Source organism: Schistocerca nitens, chromosome 8 (assembly GCF_023898315.1).
Source record: "Schistocerca nitens isolate TAMUIC-IGC-003100 chromosome 8, iqSchNite1.1, whole genome shotgun sequence".
Taxonomy (NCBI): domain Eukaryota; kingdom Metazoa; phylum Arthropoda; class Insecta; order Orthoptera; family Acrididae; genus Schistocerca; species Schistocerca nitens.
In genome coordinates, this window is record NC_064621.1 from 283,584,448 (window position 1) to 283,608,312 (window position 23,865).

A 23,865-nucleotide genomic window follows, 5' to 3' on the forward strand; every position below is an offset into this window, starting at 1 on the left:
GACGGATGTGGACGGCAGAATGGAATGACGTTGTCTTTACTAACGAGGCACGCTTCTGTCTGCAGCACCACGATGGTCGGATTCGAGTGTGGAGACACCGTGGAGAGAGGATGCTGGACAGCTGCATTATGCACCGCCACACTTGTCTTGCACCGGGTATTATGGTATGGGGCGGTATTGGATATTACTCTCGCACGCCTCTAGTACGCATTGCCGGTACTTTAAATAGCCGGCGCTACATATCCGAGGTGCTGGAGCCAGTTGTCCTTCCTTACCTTCAGGGCTCGGCCACAGCCATATTTGAACAGGATAATGCGCGACCACACGTGGCACGCATTGTCCAAAGGTTCTTCGTCAATAACCAGATTGAATTGCTTCCCTGGCCGGCTCGCTCTCCGGATCTTTCGCCGATGGAAAACGTGTGGTCCATGGTTGCTCAACGAGTGACCCAGATTACATCCCCAGCTGCCATACCAGATGATCTTTGGCAACGTGTGGAAGCTGCTTGGGCTGCTGTACCCCAGGAACACATCCAACGTCTCTTTGACTCAATGTCGGGACGTGTGGCAGCGGTGATCTCCAACAATGGCGGCTACTCTGGCTACTGATTCTGGCAGGAACCACATGTCACAGACGTCTGTAAACGTAATCATTTGATACTTGGTCAACATGTTATCTACAAAATAAATCTTGTTGTGCTACCTCTTGTCTTTCTTGGTGTTGCATTTACGGTGGCCAGCAGTGTATTTTTGTACAGTGTGTTTTTTAAGTTTCGTATTTAGGGGTTCACCTTTCTTTACGTAATAGACCATAAAACGTGAAAAGATGGAAATTCGGATTGTAATCGTATTTTTGTTTATGTTTGTCGTTTGTTTACCTTATTGGCGCAGTCAACTGTCAACATACTAGTGGGCGCGCGGCGTACTTTGCATGCATGCTAATAACAGCCGTCTTTATGTTACCAAGATAGACATATATGTGCAAAACCACAGATTAATCTTAGTTTAATTAAACAACAATAAAATAAACTTATATAATGTCAGTTAATGCACTGTTGAATTAAACTGTAATGAAATAAACTCTCCTCATATCACTTTGTTACAGTAGCTAAGACTGCCAGGTAACAGGTGGGGATAACCATGTCTGGCGCGTTACCAGCTGTAGTGACTATGAATAAGTTAATTAAGAGATACCGCAATTACGTTGGTGTTTGACTATTGTTGGTAGAGGAAATAATTAAGTTTTTATGTTATTTTGTACGCCTTTAGGCCTGTTTTCGGCTCGTAAATCGCGAAATTCGTGTAGCGTAAAACGTATTACGGGATTTAATTTATTCTAAGCGTGTAATCAGTGTTGCATTGCGTGATAAGTGTGGTTATTACCGTAGAACACACTGAGAAGGACTGGTATGTGTAGACTGTCGGTTGGAATTCCTCTTGGGTGACTGTAGCGGGTAACTGAATGGCGAGCTCAATGGAGCTCTCTCATGAACCAGTAGGCTCTGCAAAAAAGACAAGAGAATCGCTGAATAGGACGCAAAAATTTGCGCTGTTAAGGCTGAATTAGAACATTTGATATATGGATTAAAAGCGGAAAAAATCATGGGAACGGGATAAAGGCGACAAGAAATCAGCGTAACGGGAGCAACTTTTCTATTTCATCTACATTTCAGTTTACAGTATTGAGTAATTTTGTCTTGTTACATTAAGTAGGAGAGAAGAGCTCATCTAACTGTAGACCACAGTAGGGTGCAGCAGACTTCTAGTAAATAAATTAACGTTAGGTCGGTACCCAAAGAGAGCAGGAAAAAGAGTCTTGCTGCTAGATGTTAGCCATGGGAGGATGTAGGCGAGATGGCACAGGACAAAAGAAGGACAGGAAACCAGATCACTTAGCCAAGTGACAGAGGACATAGGAATTTGTGTAAATATTTAGACAAAGAGGATCAGGCTATTGTAGTGGGTTGAGCAGGGAACAGTCTGTCTAAGGACAGTAATTACAGCATTAGGGATTCTTAGGACCAGATGAAACTAGAGTCATCCAGGCACAACTGTGGGTTCATTGATTGCTCTGGGAGAGGGATATCGAACTACAAAATATGAAATATTAGTTCACTTTATTACAAGAATGTCAAAAATATTTACTTAACTTCATACAATCCTTTGCCATAGGAGTACCTGGTGATTTACAAATGCCATTGACTATTACAGCATCATTTGACGCACATAATTGCAGCTCTTCTCTTGAAGTACAATGTTCAGCATTTAAAAAGTACATTTCCGTATGACACTTAGTCCTTCTTCATGATTTTGATTGCTTCAGCCGAGGTCCCGAACTGGGGCAGAGTGTTTCCAAACTCCACTTCGTGTTAACCTCCATGAGAGCGTGCTGCATTGCTGAGAGATGGGTCACATCTTCTTTACCCTCTCCCATCAGTCGCTGCAGACTGCAGCAACACATTGCTAATGCCTGTGGCACTGACGCACGTTGTCGAGGTACTGATGCACGTTGCCTACTGTGGTGTGGCATCGCGATCTATGGACGATACCACAGGAGTCCAATGTTCAAATGTGTGTGAATTCCTAACAGACCAAACTGCTGAGGTCATCGGTCCCTAGACTTACACACTACGTAATCGAACTTAAACTAACTTATGCCAAGAACAACACACGCACCCATGCCCGAGGGAGGAGTCGAACCTCCGGTGGGAAGAGCCACGATATCCGTGACATGGAACCTCAAATTACGCGGTCACTGCACGTGGCACCACAGGAGTGACTTGGATGAAATGCGACTAGCAACTATACACAAAAATGTGAGCTTCGTTGTCGTCTAGCATCATGACCAGACATGGGTGAAGTGCCTGTTGTTACAGTTGGGAGATGGGGATATACTGGGCACTGTCTAGACCTGAATAGGAGAGGGAAAGGTAGGTTGGCAGAGTTCTTTGAGTTTACTGCAAAAAATATCTGGGAGAGGGAAAGGGGGCGGGGGCACCATCACACAAAGCAAGAGCCCTGCGGTTACTAGAGTGAGAGAGGTACCTTGCTTAAAGCGCATTTGTTTTGAAAACAGTCAAAATAACAGAAGAGCCCACAAAATGCTTAAGAATGCACAGAAAAGTAAGTTTAGTTTATTTCATCAAATTATCAAGGATTGGATAATAAGGTAGAAGCACTTCTTGTCTGTTTGGAAAATTTAGAGAGCTCTGAAAAGATACACTTTTGTCTGTATCGGGGCAAGATTAGATAAGTTATATATTAAAGATTACACTCTACCATCTTACTCATGCAGAACTAATGTGGCAAAAGGAGAAAGTGTCACCTATATTAAGACGCAAAACAAGTTAAATCACACAGACATGCCGATTTGGCAGCGATCAGCACATAGAAGTGTGTAAATGTGAATTAATTTTGAACAATTGTTCCCTTTTAATTGAAACTGTATATAGGGCCACACTGAGAAATTTTTAACTGTTTATGAAGAATTTAAGTTCCTTACGATGCCATCTATTGGATAGCAGTAAGCAGTTCATATTCTATGATGATTCAGTGTAGATTCTTTAAAGGAATCTGATAGGAACTTGGAAATTTGTGGTAAGTCCTATGGGACCAAACTGCTGAGGCCATCGGTCCCTAAGCATTCATACTACTTAATCTAACTTAAACTAAGGACAAAACCTAGACCCCTGCATGAGGGAGGACTCGAACCTCCGACAGGGGTAGCCGTGTGAACTGTGATGAGGTGCCTCAGACCACCCAGCTACCACATGTAGCAATTTGATAGGAAAAATGATCTGGAAACCTTATTTTCATCAAAAAATTTGACCTCAGTGACTAACATTCCAAGACAGGTGGATAAAGATAGTAGGTCACTAAGTGATAATGTTTTTTTTTTTGGTGAAGCTCAGAGTAAAAAAATAACTCTCTACCCACCAAGAAATGCTCTCTGATCATGATAGACAATTAGTTAGGATACAGTATTGATACAAACCAGTGGAAATATTTTAGAATTATTATTGATTGCCGTACAAGTATTTTTAAGAACAGTTTAGAAGAGAACTATAATGAACAAAATAGTAGCATAAAATTTAATTTGTTCCATGATAAATTCATAACGTTATTTGAAAATAGTTTTCTACATAAGCTAACAGAAAATACATTAAGCAACAGTGTAAAAAACTATGGGTCAAGAGGGGGATTAATGTATCTTGTGGAAGGGGAAGGGAAACGTATATGTTGGCAAGAAAATGTAAAGTACCTGAAGTAGCTGCACACTACAAAAACTACTCCAAATTACAAAGAGAAGTTATTGGGAAATCAAGGAATATAAAGATAATGTCAGCAATCAGTGATTCCAAGAACAGACTTAAGGCTATATGGATTGTAATGAAACGAGAGACAAGACAATCAGCCACATAACAGGATATCATCACTACTGAACTGATAGAAGGGCTGTAAATGACGAGCCACAAGAAACAAATATATTTAATAATCATTTCTTAAATATGTTAGAAAGTATAGGACAAACAATTCAAGAGAAAAATCATAGCAGCATGTTGAAAAAACAACGCTCATAAGATTCAGTCACATGGATGTTTCACCAGCTTTCCCTTATAAAATTAAGAAAATTATATACTCTCTCAAAAATAAAAGCTCATCTGAATTTGACGGTGTTTTCAATAGAGTACTAAAGATTTGTTCCCTTACAATAAGTCCTGTCTTACACAAACTGTGTGATGCATCACTTATTGAAGACTTTTCCCAGAGTTCCTGAAATATGCCGCTTTCAAACCCCTCTTTAAGAAAGGTGGTAGGAGAGATGCCAACCACTACCGACCTGTTCCTCTACTGACATCATTTTCCAAAATATATGTGAAGGTGATGTATCCTAGAATAGTATCTCACCTGAGCAACATTAATAACCTCAGCAAATCACAGTTTGAATTTCAGAGCAGTTACTCTACTGAGAATGTCATTTACATGTTCACTCACCAAATTTTCATACAGCAACTAATAAAATAAGGTCACTTGCTATTTTCTGCTACCTATCTAAGGCATTTGACTGTGTGAATCACAATATCACTCTACATAAACTGAAGTTTCACCAGGATGATATTGTAATCAATCAACTGATAATGTTATATCTAACCAAAGGAATGTAGAGCAATGTGCTTAGAATTACACAAATGTAGTGTGGGGGCATTATTCTGAGTGAAGTCACACATGGGGTTCCCAAATGCTCTATCTTGGATCTTCTGTTAAACATACAACAAGGAGAATTATTTCTTTTCTATTATTGTAATCAATCCAAGAATATATACAGCAACAGAAAAAATGGTGAACAAGTTTCTTAAAAGTACCATTGACTGGTTTTCTGCCAATGGTCTCACAATCAATTTTAAAAAGACAAAGCACATTGAGTTTTGCACATCTATGGGTATTACACCACTGATAAGTGTAACAAATGGTGAAGAAATGGTAAATAGATTGGAAACTTAAAAATTCTTAGGTGTCCATACTGATGAGAATTTAGACTGGAAAAAGTTCGTTTTGAAAGTCCTAAAACAACTTAGTTCAGCCACTTTGCACTTAGAGCCACTGCAAATCTTTGGGGAAAAGTAATCAGTAAGTTGAAATATGTTGCACATTTTCATTCAGTAATGTCATATGGAATAATGTTCTCTGGTAACTAACTTATCTTAAGAAAAGAATGTCTTCATAGCTCAAAAAATTGGGTATAATATTTACATGTGGTGCTCACTTACAATCATTTTGTAGACATCTGTTTAACGCATTCTGACTACCACTTTACAATGTATTTATCCCCTCGTGAAGTTTGTTTTAAAGAATCACTATAATTCAAAAGGGACTATGATAGATTTAATTACGATGCCACAATAAAAAATGACATTCTTTACTCCTCATTAAGGTTTCCTTTAACCCAAAAATTGTGTACATTTTTCAAATAAAATGTTTGCTAAATTACCTAGAGTATAAAAGTACAAATCTGATAAAGAATTGAATAAGTTTGCCTTCAACAACTCCTCCTATTCTGTAGAAGTACTTACGTAAAGTTCAACATATAGCCATATTTACAAATTAATTAGTGATGTGAATGTAAAAGGCAAGTTCTACTTCATTATGGTTTATCATGGAAATGACCCATGGAAAATGAACTGAGGGAGGTACAGATCTAACATTACTCGCCCACTTGATTGCCAGTGGTGTGTCAATGGTACTTCTAGGCACTCTGTGCAGATTAGACAATTACCAGGGAGGACTCAAGAGGATGCAAATGCAAAAGAGTGGAGGGTCTATTAACTGAACGGAAATATTGAGAAAACCCACATGTCCATTTTTTGACAAAAGTGAGTTAGCTATGATTTTGTACTTTAAACATATAAGCCGATCACAATATAGAGAAACCCCATTTGTTGTGACATTTTATTTGTTGTTAGGCAGCCACTGCGTTATCTAAACTGGAGAGAGACACGACATATACAAATGATTTGGGCTTTCTCAAAATCTCGTTTCCAGCACTGTTGGCTATAATTTCGTTTGAAAAGTTTCCATGGACAGTAATTTAAAATTTGGGAAACCACAAGTGCACACATGTTGTACGTGTGAGTATCTCAGTGTAAAAATCAAAAGTCTGTGTCTGAATAACGCTGCTAAAATAGCAGCAACATCTGGGTTATTAGCCCACAAGAGGTGTACTGATAAATTCTTCATGAAATTACAAGCAGTTAAAGAGAAACCAAGCAGATTTACCACAGCATTTCTCTCATCTGATTTTATGCAGAACCTGCAGTTGTCTCACATACCAGTACAAGGCAAGTTGTAGTTGCATCAGCTTTCAGTAAAAGTCTATAATGTGCATGTGTTATGCAGAGGAAGAGCCAGGTTTTAGCTCTTGTCATGAAGGAATAGCAGGAAGAAGCCCTCATGGACTCTGTTCATTTCTCTTGGATTATGTAATTTAAAATGTTGGGAAAAATGTTGAATATCTACGCCTATTCTCCGATCCTTGTGAAGTCCAAAATAAAAACATTCTATGGTGAGACAGTGTTTAATGCTTATGGCACATGGAAGATTTCAGTTCATCACTCGCTACTTTCCAATAAGCGACTGCTCTTACCTTCCATGTGATAGATATTTCAACATGAGTAAAGAGAAAAATTTGAAAGGTTGATAGGCTATATTTGCTGAAAAAATATGTGTGATTAATAACAGAGTCCAGCAAAAAGATGAATTTTAAATGAAAATACAAAAGCGAAAGAGACACTAAATCTTAAGGAACAGTGGCCAAATTTCTACCAAAAGAATACAATTTCTGTTGACACTCGAGGAAGGGCTGCAGAAAGAAATAATAGTGTTCTTATCTGACACATTTCATGTGGTCCTGTTATTCACACGAACGTCTTGGTATTGTTTAAGTTACGCCATTCATTGATGGAGCAAAAGAGCACACTTTCCTACTGGATGACACATCTATAATTTCACCAAGCCCTGTAAGTCCAGCGTATTAAGATCATGTGCCTATAAATGAAACGAAATTGCATGTCCTAAGTCGATTTATACCACGATTACCAAAAGAAGAAATCCTACAGAAATTCTACTCTGATGTATACAATTGGTTAACATGTGTGAAAGAATTGAACATATGTGGAGTATAACACATAATGGAATGCAAAATAGGCATAATTTCTTTGTTTTTTGTCCATATTGCCAATAAAGTATGAGTTAACTAATGATTGATACTTAATTATTACAACATATTGAAAAAACCCACATATTCACTACATAAATTTTAACTTAATGTCAAGAAAATGTATCAGGTTTGTCTACATTGCTTTCGCAGTCATCCCTCTACATTCATTTTAACAAACTACAAGACCTAAAACGAAATTTCAGCATAACTTTAGGACCTGGCATGTTTTTAGTATCTCCTGAAAAGTTTTGTTCATGGCCAAGTGGGGTTTTTCAATATTCCCATTCATATTGACGGTACTTCAAACGAATGGTGAATAATGGTACCCCTTGGGGAAATGGCAGCAAGGGACAGAAAGGAATACCATGTGCACTGAATGTGTATGCCTTGGGACATCATTCAACATGTTGAAGAGGCTATTCCGATAGCCACTGAATGAGCAATTTGCAACCAACTGCAGTTTGTGGCGTACGTTGGACCAAACTATACCTGTCATCTCGGCTTCGAGTTCATACTTTGATCACTCCAGTGACTAGCAAAGAAGTTTAAGAAGATCAGCCTTGCACATGGAGTTCCAACGAAGCTCACAATTTGCAGCGTTGTCCTCAGAACTGTTCACGCTCCCCTGGTTCAGAGTCGAGTCGTGAGTTTGAACCAGAGACTGCGGAGGTCCTCTGACAAACTGACCTGCGACTTCCTGGACTTAACCACAGGGTTGAGAACTTTAGGATCCCCATAAATGGGTCTGGTGTGCCCTAAACATCAGAAGCTTTATCCAGGTTCCTGACACAGTGTGCAGGGTTTACACAAGGGTATATTAGATTAGGAAACTCTCTATCTGGTCCAGATAACGACTGCTGTAGGAGACCCGGATGTATTAATGTAAGATACAAAGGAGTGTCCTCTTTAGCGCAAAAGTCAGTTCGCTGGTTCCACAGTCATACTGCCGTCATTAATGGAGACTTTAATTACCAATCAATCAATAGAGAAAATTACAGTTTTATTAGTGGTGGATGCGACAAGACTTGTGTGAACATTATCAAATGCCTTCTCTGAGAACTGCTCTGAACAGGTGGTTCAGAACCCCATTCATGATGGAAATATGTTAGATCTAATTGCAAGAAATAGACCTGGCGTCATTGAGAATGTCCACACTGAAACTGGTAACAGTGACATTGGTACAATTGTGGCAACAATGGCTAATAAAGTACAAGGGTAACTAAAACAAATAGATAGATTTATATGTTCAGTAAGATAGATGAAAAGGCATAGATGTCGTACCTCAATGAGGAACACGAAACTTTTAATTTAAAAGATAATCGACCATGCACTGGATAGATATGAACCCAGTGGTACTAATAATAATGGGAAGCACTGACCATGGTATACATCCACTGCAAATAAATTTCTAAAGAAACGTGTAAAGCTTTCAGTGAGTCTTGGAGAAAAATTTTGTCAAATGATCTTTCACAAAACATAAAGAAATTCTGGTTGTATGTGAAGCCTGTTTGTGGCACCAGTCACTCGTGGATGAGATAGGAACTGAAACTGAGGACAGCGAAGCAAAATCAAAAATGCTTAACAGTGTTTTCAAATATTCCTTTACAAAGGAAAACTCAACAGCATTGCTCCAGTTTAATCCTTGTACCACTTAAAAGATGAGTGAAGTAAGTATATTTGTCATTGTCATTGGTGTTGAGAAACAACTGAACTCATTAAAACGGAACAAAGTTAAGCAGTATCAGATTCCATACTGACTTTGTGGCTGAGTTATCCCCTTTCTTGATTATAATCCATCGTAGATCCCTTGAACAAAGAACAGTGCTCAGTATTTGGAAGAAAGCAAAGGTCACATCTGTTCACAGGAAGGGTGGTAGATGTGATCCATAAAAGAACTATGCAAATGTTCTTGACATCTATTTGTTGTAGAATCTTAGAACATAGTCTGCGCTCATACATAATGAGATATCTCGACTAGGATCATCTCTTCTGTGCCAACCAGCATGGATTCCGAACACACCGATCATGTGAAACCCACCTCGCACTCTTTTCACTTGAAATACTGGAAGCTTTGGATCATGGCAGTCACATAAATGCAGTATTTCTTGGTTTGTAAAATACGCTTGACCCAGTACCATATCCACACTTAGTATCAAAAGTACAATTATATGGAGCATCGAGCCATATTTTTTGACAGTATTGAAGATTTTTTTAGGAGGAAGGACGCAGCAAGTTATCTTGCATGCACAGTCGTTGACAGATATGGTAATAACTTCAGATGCAGTGCAGGGAAGTGTGTAGTGACCCTTGCTGTCCACGTACTATATTAGAGACTCTGCGGAAAATTTTAGTAGAAATTTCAGACATTTTACAGATGATGCAGCTATCTGTAATGAAGTACTGTCTGAATGAATATGCACAACGATGGGCGACTTGTTTTAAATGCTCAGAAATTTAAAATTGTGCACTTCACAGTACATAAAGTTTGACCTGTACTTAAGACAGTATTACTAGTCAGGGCACATATTGGTTGAAAGCACCAATGATGGCTGTTAATCAGTTGCAATCGATTTGCATAAGTGAATAAATAAAACATGATTTTGCGACTGGTTGCTGCATATTTGGTAATTTTAAACACAATTCTGTCGCCCCAGTCTGAACGTCCAGCACCATTTGTTACTTGTTCATCACTCCCACCCCGCAAATAACGTGTCTAAGAGGTCACCTGACCTCACGTCCTTGACATGGTCACAGTCTGCTGCAAAAGTGCCAACATAATACCCTCTTTATTAACGACAAATGCCGCTTGATAGAAACTATTCCTCCGCACAGGGTCTAGGTTTGATTTGGGAAAGGTGAGCTCTTATAGAATTTTCTCTTTATGGTTCACTAAAACCACTGCGATTGGCGTTATAAAGCTTTTGATTTCAAATTGCCCAGTAAATAGTGGCAGGAGCTTTCTGGCTATCTTGTAAATGTTTTTGCTAGAGACGTGGAAGATCTTAACGAAAACCTGGTCTCCTATGTGATGTGGATGTTGTTGCTGTCCGCTATTGTATTGCTTTGCTTGAAGCTGATGTGCCCTAAGAATATCCTGTTTTGCTCTCTTCCATTGGACCACTGGCCGCCTCGTAACGTGCGGCGACAGCAGCACTCATAGCGCATGAAGTAAATGCTACAGCATCCGTGATGTCAATGTTTTCGATCGTTATGAATGATACCGATTTCCCGACACGCCACACCAACAGATCGTGCTTCAAAACACGCGTTTTTGAGAGTACATTCAGTTTACGCTGAGGTGACAAAAGCCATGGGCTGCCTCCAAATGCCGCGTGGGACCACCTTCTGCGCGACGCAGTGCAGCTGCTAAGCGTGGCAGGAACTCAACAAGTCGTTGGAAGTCGGCTGCATAAATATTAAGCCATGTGCCTCTACAGCCGTCCATAATTGCCAAGGTGTTGCCGGTGCAAGATTTTGTGCACAAACTGACTTCTCGATTACGTCCCATGAATGTTCGATGGAATTCAGTGGCAAAATCATTCGCTCGAATTGTCCAGGATGCTCTTCGAACCAGTCGTGAACTACTGTGGCCCGGTGACACGGCGCATCGTCATCCACAAAAATTCCATACATGTTTGGAAACACAAAGTCCATGAATGTTCAAAATGGTTCTGAGCACTATGAGACTTAACTTCTGAGGTCATCAGTCGGCTAGATCTTAGAACTAATTAAACCTAACCAACCTAAGGACATCACATACATCCATGCCCGAGGCAGGATTCGAACCTGCGACTGTAGCGGTCGCTCGCTTCCAGACCGTAGCGCCTAGAACCGCACGGCCACTCCTGCCGGCTTCTATGAACCTCCGTAAAGGGTATCTACGTAATCTAACATCCAGAGGTCCCAATCTGTTCCATGTAAACGTGGCCCACACCATTACGGAACCACCGCTAGCTTGCACAGTGCCTTGTTAAAGACTTCGTGGGGTCTGCGCTAAACTCGAACCCTACCGTCAGCTCTTACCAACTGAAAGCGGGACTCATCTGACCAAGCAACACAGTCATCTAGGATCCAAGAGGTATGGTCACAAGGCCAAGAGGCGCTGCAAGCGATGTGGCTGTGTTAGCGAAGGCACTCGCGTTGGTCCTCTGCTGCCATGGCCCATTAGCGCCAAATTTCGCCCGACTGTCCTAAAATATATGTTCGTCGAATGTCCCACATTAATTTGTGCCTTTATTTTGCGCAGTGTTGCTAGTCTGTAGGACTAAACTCTACACAAACGCCGCTGTTCTCGGTTGCTAAGTGAATGCCGTTGCACACTGCGTTGTCTGTAGTGAGTGGTAATTCGGTATTCTCGATACACTCTTGATACCGTGAATCTCGGAATCTGGGAATTACGATCTCCAAAATGGAATGTCCCTCTCATCCAGCTCCTACTACCGTTCCACATTCAGAGTCTGTTAATTCCCGTTGTGCAGCCTTAATCACGGCGGAAACCTTTTCACATGAATCGCCTGAATACAAATGACAGCTCCGCCAATGCACTGCCATTTTATAGCTTATGTGTATGATAGCACCGCCATCTGTATAAGTGCACATCGCTACCACATGACTTCCGTCATCCCACGGTATGTTCACCTCATCTTCAGATCGTTTCATTAATTTACGTGCTGTAAACGTTGTTTATTTACGTACGACGTTTCACAATAGCTTTTTTAAATGTTTGCGCAGTAAAATTCTATAGTGACTCGCTATCCCTTCCACACATTTCTTCCGCAGGCCGGACTGAAACCAATCGCAAGACCAATCTGCCAGTTGGCCACCTGTGAGCTAGATCTGTACTTGCTCCGTCTCAAATCATACTGAAAATTCAACACACGTCTTAGAAACGACGGCTGAAGATGACATCCGAGCAAATTCCGTTATTATAATATTCCAACGAAAAAAACAGACTTGTCAATGGTAGAGGTGTGTTGACGGAATGAAAAGCTCCAATGTATTTGGTACTTAGCCTATATAATAGAGCCACTTCAGCTATCTTCTAGCAGCTAAAGAGAGCTGTTCTTCTTGAGCCGAAAACCTATTAGCCAGAGCAGCGAGACGATACTCATGTTATCTTGGAGATAAAGACACGGACACACGCCAACAGTAAAGAACTTTTCCTATGACGACAACTCAGCTGCCAGAACAATTTACAAGTAACTAACTGTAAGAAAATACAGATTCTTCTTATCTTCCTTATTTCTGTAGGGCAATATAATGAACAGTATGTAAACGATATTGATGTATACATGTTGTAACTCCTCTTCCTGACAGACTTATACGTACAGATGTTACTGGCGATCCTTAACAGAATACACTGAGCTAACCAAAGTCATGGGATACCTCCCAATATCGTATCGGACCTCCTTTTGCCCGACATGTTTCAGAATATCTACCTGGCATGGAGTCAACAAGTCGTCTGAAGTCCTCTACAGAAATACTGAACCCTGCTGCCTCTATAGCCGTCCATAACTTACCGCAGGAGGGTTTTGTGCACGATCTGACCGCTCGATTATGTCCCATAAAAGTTCGATGCTATTCATATCGGGTGATCTGGATCCCTCAGTCGTTTACCCGAATTATCCAGAACATTATTCAAACCAAATGCGAATAGTTTTGGCCAGGTGACGTCGTTGTTTGGGAGCATGAAGTCCACGGTGACAATTGTCTCCAAATAGCCGACCATAACCATTTCCAGTCAATTATCGGTTCAGCTTGACCAGAGGACCCAGTCTATTCCATGTATACAAGGCCCACACCATTATGGAGCTATGATCACCAGCATAGACAGTGCCTTATTGACAGTTTAGGTCCGCCGAGCGGGGTTGCCGTGCGGTCTTAGGCGCCTTGTCAGGGTTCGCGCGGCTACCCCCGTCGGAGGTTCGAGCCCTCCCTCGGGCATGGGTGTGTGTGTTGTCTTTAGTGTAAGACAGTTTAAGTTAGATTAAGTAGTGTGTGAGCTTAGGGACCGATGACCTCAGCGGTTTGGTCCCATAGGACTTACCACAAATTTCCAAATTACAGTTTAGGTCCATGGCTTTGTGGGGTCTGCGCCACACTCGAAACCTACCATCAGCTGTTACCAACTGAAATCGGGTCTCATCTGACCAGGCCACGGTTTTCCAGTCACCTCGGGTCCAATATACACTCCTGGAAATGGAAAAAAGAACACATTGACACCGGTGTGTCAGACCCACCATACTTGCTCCGGACACTGCGAGAGGGCTGTACAAGCAATGATCACACGCACGGCACAGCGGACACAGCAGGAACCGCGGTGTTGGCCGTCGAATGGTGCTAGCTGCGCAGCATTTGTGCACCGCTGCCGTTAGTGTCAGCCAGTTTGCCGTGGCATACGGAGCTCCATCGCAGTCTTTAACACTGGTAGCATGCCGTGACAGCGTGGACGTGAACCGTATGTGCAGTTGACGGACTTTGAGCGAGGGCGTATAGTGGGCATGCGGGAGGCCGGGTGGACGTACCGCCGAATTGCTCAACGCGTGGGGCGTGAGGTCTCCACAGTACATCGATGTTGTCGCCAGTGGTCGGCGGAAGGTGCACGTGCCCATCGACCTGGGACCGGACCGCAGCGACGCACGGATGCACGCCAAGACCGTAGGATCCTACGCAGTGCCGTAGGGGACCGCACCGCCACTTCCCAGCAAATTAGGGACACTGTTGCTCCTGGGGTATCGGCGAGGACCATTCGCAACCGTCTCCATGAAGCTGGGCTACGGTCCCGCACACCGTTAGGCCGTCTTCCGCTCACGCCCCAACATCGTGCAGCCCGCCTCCAGTGGTGTCGCGACAGGCGTGAATGGAGGGACGAATGGAGACGTGTCGTCTTCAGCGATGAGAGTCGCTTCTGCCTTGGTGCCAATGATGGTCGTATGCGTGTTTGGCGCCGTGCAGGTGAGCGCCACAATCAGGACTGCATACGACCGAGGCACACAGGGCCAACACCCGGCATCATGGTGTGGGGAGCGATCTCCTACACTGGCCGTACACCACTGGTGATCGTCGAGGGGACACTGAATAGTGCACGGTACATCCAAACCGTCATCGAACCCATCGTTCTACCATTCCTAGACCGGCAAGGGGACTTGCTGTTCCAACAGGACAATGAACGTCCGCATGTATCCCGTGCCACCGAACGTGCTCTAGAAGGTGTAAGTCAACTACCCTGGCCAGCAAGATCTCCGGATCTGTCCCCCATTGAGCATATTTGGGACTGGATGAAGCGTCGTCTCACGCGGTCTGCACGTCCAGCACGAACGCTGGTCCAACTGAGGCGCCAGGTGGAAATGGCATGGCAAGCCGTTCCACAGGACTACATCCAGCATCTCTACGATCGTCTCCATGGGAGAATAGCAGCCTGCATTGCTGCGAAAGGTGGATATACACTGTACTAGTGCCGACATTGTGCATGCTCTGTTGCCTGTGTCTATGTGCCTGTGGTTCTGTCAGTGTGATCATGTGATGTATCTGACCCCAGGAATGTGTCAATAAAGTTTCCCCTTCCTGTGACAATGAATTCACGGTGTTCTTATTTCAATTTCCAGGAGTGTATTTGGTCACGAGCCCAGGAGAGGCGCTGCAGATGCTGTCGTGCTATTAGCAAAGGCACTCGCTTCAGTCATCTGTTGTCATAGTCCATTAAAGCCAAATATCGCCGCACTGTCCGAACGAATACTTTCGTCGTTCGTCCCACATTGATTTCTGCAGTTATTTCGCGACAGTGTTCCTTGTCTGTTAGCACTGACAATTCGTCGAAAACTCCGCTGGTCTGGATCGTTAAGTAAAGGCCGGTGGTCACTGCATTGTTGCCTCTGGTGAGAGTTATTGCCTGGGAAGTTGGTATTCTCGACACAGTCTTGACACTATGGATCTCGGAATATTCAATTCCCTAACGATATCCGAAATGGAATGTCCCATGCGTCTAACTCCCAACTACCAATCTGCATACAAAGTCTGTTAATTTCCGTCGTGCGGCTACAATCACATTGGAAACCTTTTCATATGAATTTCCTGTGTACAAACGACTGCTCCACCGACGAGCTGTCGTTTCATACCTCGGACATACGATACTACTGTAAGTAGCCTGTTTAGGTTTTTATGCTGGTAACGCCACGTAGAGCTCTGTATGAGAATCACTGGCTGTGCTTTGTGCAGTCTGTGGCTGCTCGGCATTGTTGCAATATTTGCTATTGCAGTGTTGGGCAGATGGCTGTTAACAGCGCGTAGCGTTGCGCAGTTGGAGGTGAGCCGCCAGCAGTGGTAGATGTGGGGAGTGAGATGGCGGAGTTTTGAGAGCGGATGATCTGGACAGAGACAGTAAATTTGTAAGACTTGATGTCATGAACTGATGTATATATTATTACTTTTGAACACTATTAATGTAAATACATTGTTTGTCCCTTATCAAAATCTTTCATTTGCTAACTATGCCTATCAGTAGTTAGTGCCTTCAGTAGTTAGAATCTTTTATTTAGCTGGCAGTAGTGGCGCTCGCTGTATTGCAGTAGTTCGAGTAACGAAGATTTTTGTGAGGTAAGTGATTCATGAAAGGTATAGATTATTGTTAGTCAGGGCCATTCTTTTGTAGGGATTTTTGAAAGTCAGATTGCGTTGCGCTAAAAATATTGTGTGTCAGTTTAAGCACAGTCATTTATAATTTTTCCAAAGGGATGTTTCCCTACTGCCATCTGTAAATGTTCACATTGCTATCCTATGACTTTTGTCACTTCAGTGTTAAGTGGCAAAATAATAACAAAGAAGGATTAACATATCCGTGCTGTTAGGATTAAAAAAAAAAGCCTTACAGTGTAATATGCAGAACGTTCGGAAATTCCCGTTACTTTTAGAGCTTGTAGAGGGGAGTGACTACTTGGTATTTTGGTTAGGAACCCATGTGCGTTCTACGACGCTTTCAGTTCAATGTTTAACTTGTCCGCTTCTGCTTGAGGAACTGAATTTCTCGCATGACGCAGTACAATTATTAGGAAACAAGGCAGACGTCATCTTGTCTACCCTATTGCATACCAGGACTTCTGTCTTTCCTTCAGCAGGCATGGATGCGTTACACGTATGAACTGACCGTCGTGGAACGGAAATGGTACACTTCCGACATGGGTTCCTATTCAAAATATTTTGTACTCGCTGTCCACAACGAGTCCTAGAAGTTTGTAACGGAAATTTCCCGACACCCTGTATCAAAAAACTATTCGTAGCGAGGAAGAGTGAAGATTGCCAACAGAAGTATGAACTCAGAAAGCCGTATCTGCATTGGTAGATGAAATATTAAATCAAGGTCGGAGTGGCCGAGCGGTTCTAGGCGCTACAGTCTGGAACGCCGTATCTGCATTGGTAGATGAAATATTAAATCAAGGTCGGAGTGGCCGAGCGGTTCTAGGCGCTACAGCCTGGAACCGCGCGACCGCTACGGTCGCAGGTTCGAATCCTGCCTCGGGTATGGATGTGTGTGATGTCTTTAGGTTAGTTAGGTTTAAGTAGTTCTAAGTTCTAGGGGACTGCTGACGTCAGCAGTTAAGTCCCATAGTGCTCAGAGCCATTAAATTAAAAATTTCAGATATTACTGATATGGGAAATATTGAGCAGCTTTCGACTGTGTGAATCGTATTCAAGTACAAAGGTAAATTACTATGAAATTCTCTATGCAGCATTCTCGTGATTTGTGTACTGCTTGTATCGTATATAGTATTAGGTATCAGTTTTATGCACGTCACATAGAAATCAACTTGAAACATTCGGGAATGCTCTGCTATAGGACATTGTCTAGGGCCATTCCTTTATTAACTCTCCTTCAAGCTCTTTATATCTTTTCTCATTCGACGTAAAAAATTCAAAATTTGCCCATAGTATCATCTGAGAATAAGTATCTTAGCGGAAAATTCGACGCAGAGATTCATGGTACTGGCCTGTCCTTTTCTTTAAGCGTACTATTTTACAAAACGAAATAAACTAACTGGACTATTAACTGCATTCTCCGCTGGTGCTTGACACAACATCAAATTAAAACGAAAAAGGTAACAGTTTCATGATGCTCTGCAGAATACCCTGAATTTTAATCCAGCTATTGAACTTTCCTTTTATTTCCCCATTGCTTTTTCGATGCGCAAGTTAAACAGTACGGGAGCAGGATTGTATCCCTGACATACAACATTTTCAATCCGAGCAGTTCTATCTTGGTCTTCTACTGCTATTTCTTCCCCTACTAGAAATGTCTTTTGTATTATTTATCACTATGTGAAATGCAGGTCACTAACACTGTTCAAAGGCTGTTATTCAGTGGTTTTGTCTGGGAAGGAACTCACGGCTCTCGTTGTATAGTGAAGTATATATGCATACTGTACATTGAAGCTAGAGCCCTGTCGACGAATCAGACTAGATGGTTAAGTTCCGTGTTCGCATGGTCCATGTGGATGCGGATGAAGGCACTCTGACGCGGAAGTCTTTCCCTTGCTCTGGTCTTCGCTTGTAGCAGTCAACTTGGTCTACGTGTTAAGCTTTGACGTTAACGTGTTGTGTATTACACAGATGGGGATTTCAAAGCTGCAGTATTTCGAATTTCTGGTGAGAGAGTTACTTGCAGACGTCGCAATGGCGTAATTCTATATTACATGATTTTTCAGATTTGTGGATGTGTTCTCTTTATACGCGACGTTAGATCTGTTTGTTCCGATCGAGGCTTTGTCCAGTATACGAGAACATATGGGGTGATTTTCTGATTTTGAGATATGAGACATTGCATTTTCACATGGTCCTATGGAGGACATTGTATTTACTGTTTGTGAATTCTCACTGTTACGTGTTGAATAATAATGGGAATTAATCTCATGTTTATCCTTTATTATATTTCTTTCCGCAGTCATATCTAAACTTTGGTGCTCAGTCCATATGTGCGTGTTTATCCTTTGTCCACGTTCGTAGCTGATGCGAGCACAAATCAATGAAAAAAATCGGCCTTCCGCGGTCAGCGTGAGATACTGCTTTCTGCAGAGAGAGTACTTTTCTTCTTTTCCTACAAATATGAGCCACAACAAGGCAGGTTTGAGCCGCAGAGAGCTTCGAGCCAAGAGGCGCAGTCCTCACTATGTCAAGAGTTGATTTTTTATGGTTCAAATGGCTCTGAGCACTATGGGACTTAACATCTATGGTCATCAGTCCCCTAGAACTTAGAACTACTTAAACCTAACTAACCTAAGGACATCACACAACACCCAGTCATCACGAGGCAGAGAAAATCCCTGACCCCGCCGGGAATCGAACCCGGGAACCCGGGCGTGGGAAGCGAGAACGCAACCGCACGACCACGAGCTGCGGACTTGATTTTTTATGAGCCGTGCTTCTTGTTATCGGGTTTTATGTAATAGCAGGTGCAGTTTTTATATACACCGCACACCTTTTCCCTACAAGAGAAGACCAACTACACTTATGGATTGTGTGAAAATGACTAAACACCTTAGTTATAATTTTGCATTATTTTAAAATATGTAAAGGTCCCTTCATATATTCCGTTGCGCTAGGAAATTGTCCTTTTTACGCAATATTTCATCAGTGGAAGTCAGCTCGCGTTGTTGCTCATTCATGAGTCAAGCTTTTCAACGAGAAGGGGAATATTTTTATGAAACTAGTACCAGAGACATAACAGTCATACATTCAGGTAATAGCAACATTCACTGTTAGGTCTTGTCGATATTGTATATTACTAATTTTTCCTTATAGCTTGTACCCATTTTCCCGACAACATCAAGTATATTGCAACATTTGATATTGTGGAACGATTTTTCTAGATCCCTCTTGGGTCCTATAGATTTTGTATATCATCTGTAGGTTACGATTACTAGCATTTAATGAATTTCAGAAACCTTTGTTGTTGCTCTTATTGTCGTAAAAACTATGTACTCCAATCGTTAAGAAGAGGCATAAAATCGATGACCGACTAGTCAGCTTGCTACAAGCCTGCAATGACTAATGACAGAGCTATGACTGCTTAATCTCTCCTCGAGAGTCCAACGTCAAGCTGAAAACCCTCAGCATGACAGTGCTGAATCAGGCGAGATACTTTCTAATCTAATCGGCTATTATTCTGTTACACTATCGACAAAGTAAACAAAAACGACAACTTCCTGTAGATGCCGTTGATTGCAACTGCGGTAACAAATTCACATAAAAATTTTCTTGTGCGCTATGTCATTAGCTCCGTGTTTCTTCGCCCTGTTGCGTAAGGAACGCAACCGAATGTCAAATCGACGATCGCAGTCGTGTGTCAAAATTTGCGTCAGTTTTCTGTCGAAGCAATGTGCCCCACTCTAAGGTATGTGGAAGCGTCAATCAAGCATTCAGGTGTCACGTCATGGCACGCTTGCATTTGAAAAGCTGACATTTCGCAGATAGTATTATGTGTAATTCAACATCTGCAAGATAGAAGGAGGCTTCCCTCCGAACATCCACTGCGGAGCTTATCCCTGCCAATGAGCGATCGTTGTCTCCATTTAGGACGCAGTCATATGAAGGTTAGCAGTATGAGAATTTGATGATCAATGTTAAATTATGTTTGTAACGTTGGGTTACATAGTTCCAGATACATTTACAAACATATGTAAACACAGCTTGAACAAATGCTGGAATGTAAGTGCAGGTGCTAGGGAAGCCTCCAGGTTGCGCTGTGTATTTGACCATGAAATGCACCTATGCAATGTCCTCAATACGTTGCAAGTGTTATTCGTGGTCAGAAGACTGTTCTTTGTGGTTGTGAGTGTGTTATTTTTTCAGTGCTAAGTGAAATAGAACGTTAGCATATTGTCCGAGCTGGTGTAGCAGATGCTTTCCTAACCAGTATAGCCACAGTGTTTGGTGTTTTAAGAGGCACCACATCGAAGATGTACACCTCGTAAGGTGAAAGCGAATACACGTTATCCACTACGTCACAACGCGGAGGGAAGTGCGAGCTGCGTGAAAGTGACAGACTGTCAGTGAAGGGAATTAAGACGAAAAACAACAGGACGACGGCTGAAAAATTCACAGCAGAGCTGAATGTCGCACACCCCAACCGTGTCAGCACTAAAACAACGAGGAGGGATCTCCATAAGCTGGCCGATCATAAATTGCAAAATCACGCATCAGCGATGCACAGGCCCATAAGTCATAAAATCTGGACTGTGCAGCAATGGAAGAAAGTCGTTTGGTTGGGTAATTCGTGTTGAACAGTGTTGCCAACTTCTGGCTAAATTTACGTCGCAACAGTAAAACATGGCGGGGCTTCAGTGGTGGTTCGGGCAGCCATACCGTGGTATTCCATAGGCACTATCGATTCTGTGTAAGGTCGCATTTCTGTCAAGGATTGTTTGACCATTTTGTTGATCAGGCGCATCCCTTGGTACAATATACACTACTGGCCATTAAAATAGGTACACCACGAACATGACGTGCTATAGACGCGAAATTTAACCGACAGGAAGAAGATGCTGTGATATGCAAATGATTATCTTTTCAGAGCATTCACACAAGGTTGGCGCCGGTGGCGACACCTACAACGTGCTGACATGAGGAAAGTTTCCAACCGATTTCTCATACACAAACAGCAATTGAACAGCGTTGCCTGGTGAAACGTTGTTGTGATGCCTCGTGTAAGGAGGAGAAATGCGTACCATCACGTTTCCGACTTTGATAAAGGTCGGATTGTAGCCTATCGCGATTGTGGTTTACCGTATCGCGACATTGCTGCTCGCGTTGGTCGAATCCAATGAGTGTTAGCAGAATATGGAATAGGTGGGTTCAGGACAGTAATACGGAACGCTGTGCTGGATCTCAACGGCCTCGTATCACTAGCAGTCGAGATGACAGGCATCATATCCTCATGGCTGTAATGGATAGTGCAGCCACGTCTCGATCCCTGAGTCAACAGATGGGGACGTTTGCAAGACAACAACCATCTGCACGAACAGTTCGACGACGTTTGCAGCAGCATGGACTATCAGCTCGGAGACCATGGCTGCGGTTACCCTTGACGCTGCATCACAGACTGTAGCGTCTGAGATGGTGTACTCAACGACGAACCTGGGTGCACGAACGGCAAAACGTCATTTTTTTCGGATGAATCCACGTTCTGTTTACAGCACCATGATGGTCGCATCCGTGTTTGGCGACAACGCGGTGAACACACATTGGAAGCGTGTATTCGTCATCGCCACACTGGCGTATCACCCGGCGTGATGGTATGGGGTGCCATTGGTTACACGTCTCGGTCGCCTCTTGTTGACATTGACGGCACTTTGAACAGTGGACGTTACATTTCAGATGTGTTACGACCCGTGGCTCTACCCTTCAATCGATCCCTGCGAAACCCTACATTTCAGTAGTATAATGCACAACCGCATGTTTGCAGGTCCTGTAGGGGCCTTTCTGGATACAGAAAATGTTCGACTGCTGCCCTGGCCAGCACATTCTCCAGATCTCTCACAAATTGAAAACGTCTGGTCAATGGTGGCCGAGCAACTGGCTCGTCACAAAACGCCAGTCACTACTCTTGATGAACTGTGGTATCGTGTTGAAGCTGCATGGGCAGCTGTACCTGTACACGCCATCCAAGCTCTGTATGACTCAATGCCTATGCGTATCAAGGCCGTTATTAAGGCGAGAGGTAGTTGTTCAGGGTACTGATTTCTCAGGATCTATGCACCCAAATTGTGTGAAAACATAATCACATGTCAGTTCTAGTATAATATATATTTGTCCAATGAATACCCGTTTATCATCTGCATTTCGTCTTGGTGTAGCAATTTTAATGGCCAGTAGTGTATGTTCCCCAATGGTGGTGCTGTGTCCCATGATGATCTTTCGCATCTGCCTTGGCTACCATAATCACCAGAATATTATTAACCTTTGCGAACTGTTTTTGAGAGGAGGGTGCGTGATCGCCGTCCACCTCAATCATCGTTACCCAAACTTGCAACTATTTTGTTGGAAGAATGGTGTAAGGTTTCTTTGAAAATCATGTAGAACCTGTGTCTATCCATTCCAGGGCGACGGGAAGCTGTTTTGAATGCCATTGGCTTTCCAGCACTGTAATAGTCATCGTAAAGTGTTTCCATATTTTTGTTCACTGGTACGTTTTGCGTAATTGTTTGTGCAGCTTCATTCATTTGTAACGAAACCCCGTTGACTGTGTGCACTTTTGTTTCATTCTTCGAACTGTTTATGAACTTCACATGGCATTACTTCCGCAATGTCACAATTTCTGTTGCTAGGTATCTGTGCTCCTAACCCTTCTCTTGAATTCGGAATAGCCACTTGTGCTTGCGTAAGGTATGTGTGTAACATCTGGTTTGTTGATCACGTCGGTCATTTCTGTAAGCGGTGGACAAAAATGTGGAAACTCCAACGACACAACACATTACCATGTGTAATACGATCTAGGTAAGCCCTTGGCACTCAAAGCATCTTCCAGCCGTCTCGGAATGGATAAATACAGGTGTTCAAGGGAGTCTTCTAACGTTCTTCCAGTAAAACAGTGGCAAGTTCAGGGAACGATGATGGAGGTGGATAGCGATGACCCACGCATCTCTCATACGTAGACCACAAACGCTCAATAACACTGATCTGACGACTGCTGGGATGAGATACGACAGTTCATCTTCATGCTCACAAAACCAGTAATGGACGATGCGAGCTATGTGAACAGGGGCCTCGGCGTCTTGGAACACAGTCTCACCATTGGGGAACAAGCACTGTACATAGCATAGGATGGATCTGATCATCCAAATTGGTCACATAATTCTTGACAGTAATGCGATCTTGCAGAGAACCCATGGGCCCATGGAATACCATGATATGGCTGATCAGATCTTCACGGAGCCCCCGCCATGTTTCACTCTTGCGACGCAAACTTGGCCAGAAGGTGGAAACAATGTGAGACAGGATACATCTGACCAAATGAGTTTCTTCCACTGCTCCTTGGTCCCGGTTTTATGGCTTCGGCGATGAGTGGTTCTGAAATTCGAGCTCGCCCTGCAGTTCCCTGCTTCTGCAACTCCCTTTGTGTTGTTTCAGCCCTGACAGGATTTGCAAAAAAATGGCTCTAAGCGCTAT

The 23,865-nt window shown here is 42.8% G+C and overlaps 1 long non-coding RNA gene across 5 annotated transcripts in view; it reads right to left on the reverse strand.

The window, feature by feature from the left end:
- The window catches only part of LOC126199276 (uncharacterized), a 502,300-nt gene that overhangs the window by 218,131 nt on the left and 260,304 nt on the right, over positions 1–23,865 (reverse strand). For all 5 annotated transcript variants that reach the window (XR_007540140.1, XR_007540143.1, XR_007540139.1 and 2 more), the window contains exon 2: positions 1,383–1,501. This is a non-coding gene — a long non-coding RNA (uncharacterized LOC126199276). The remainder of the gene's footprint in view (positions 1–1,382; positions 1,502–23,865) is intronic.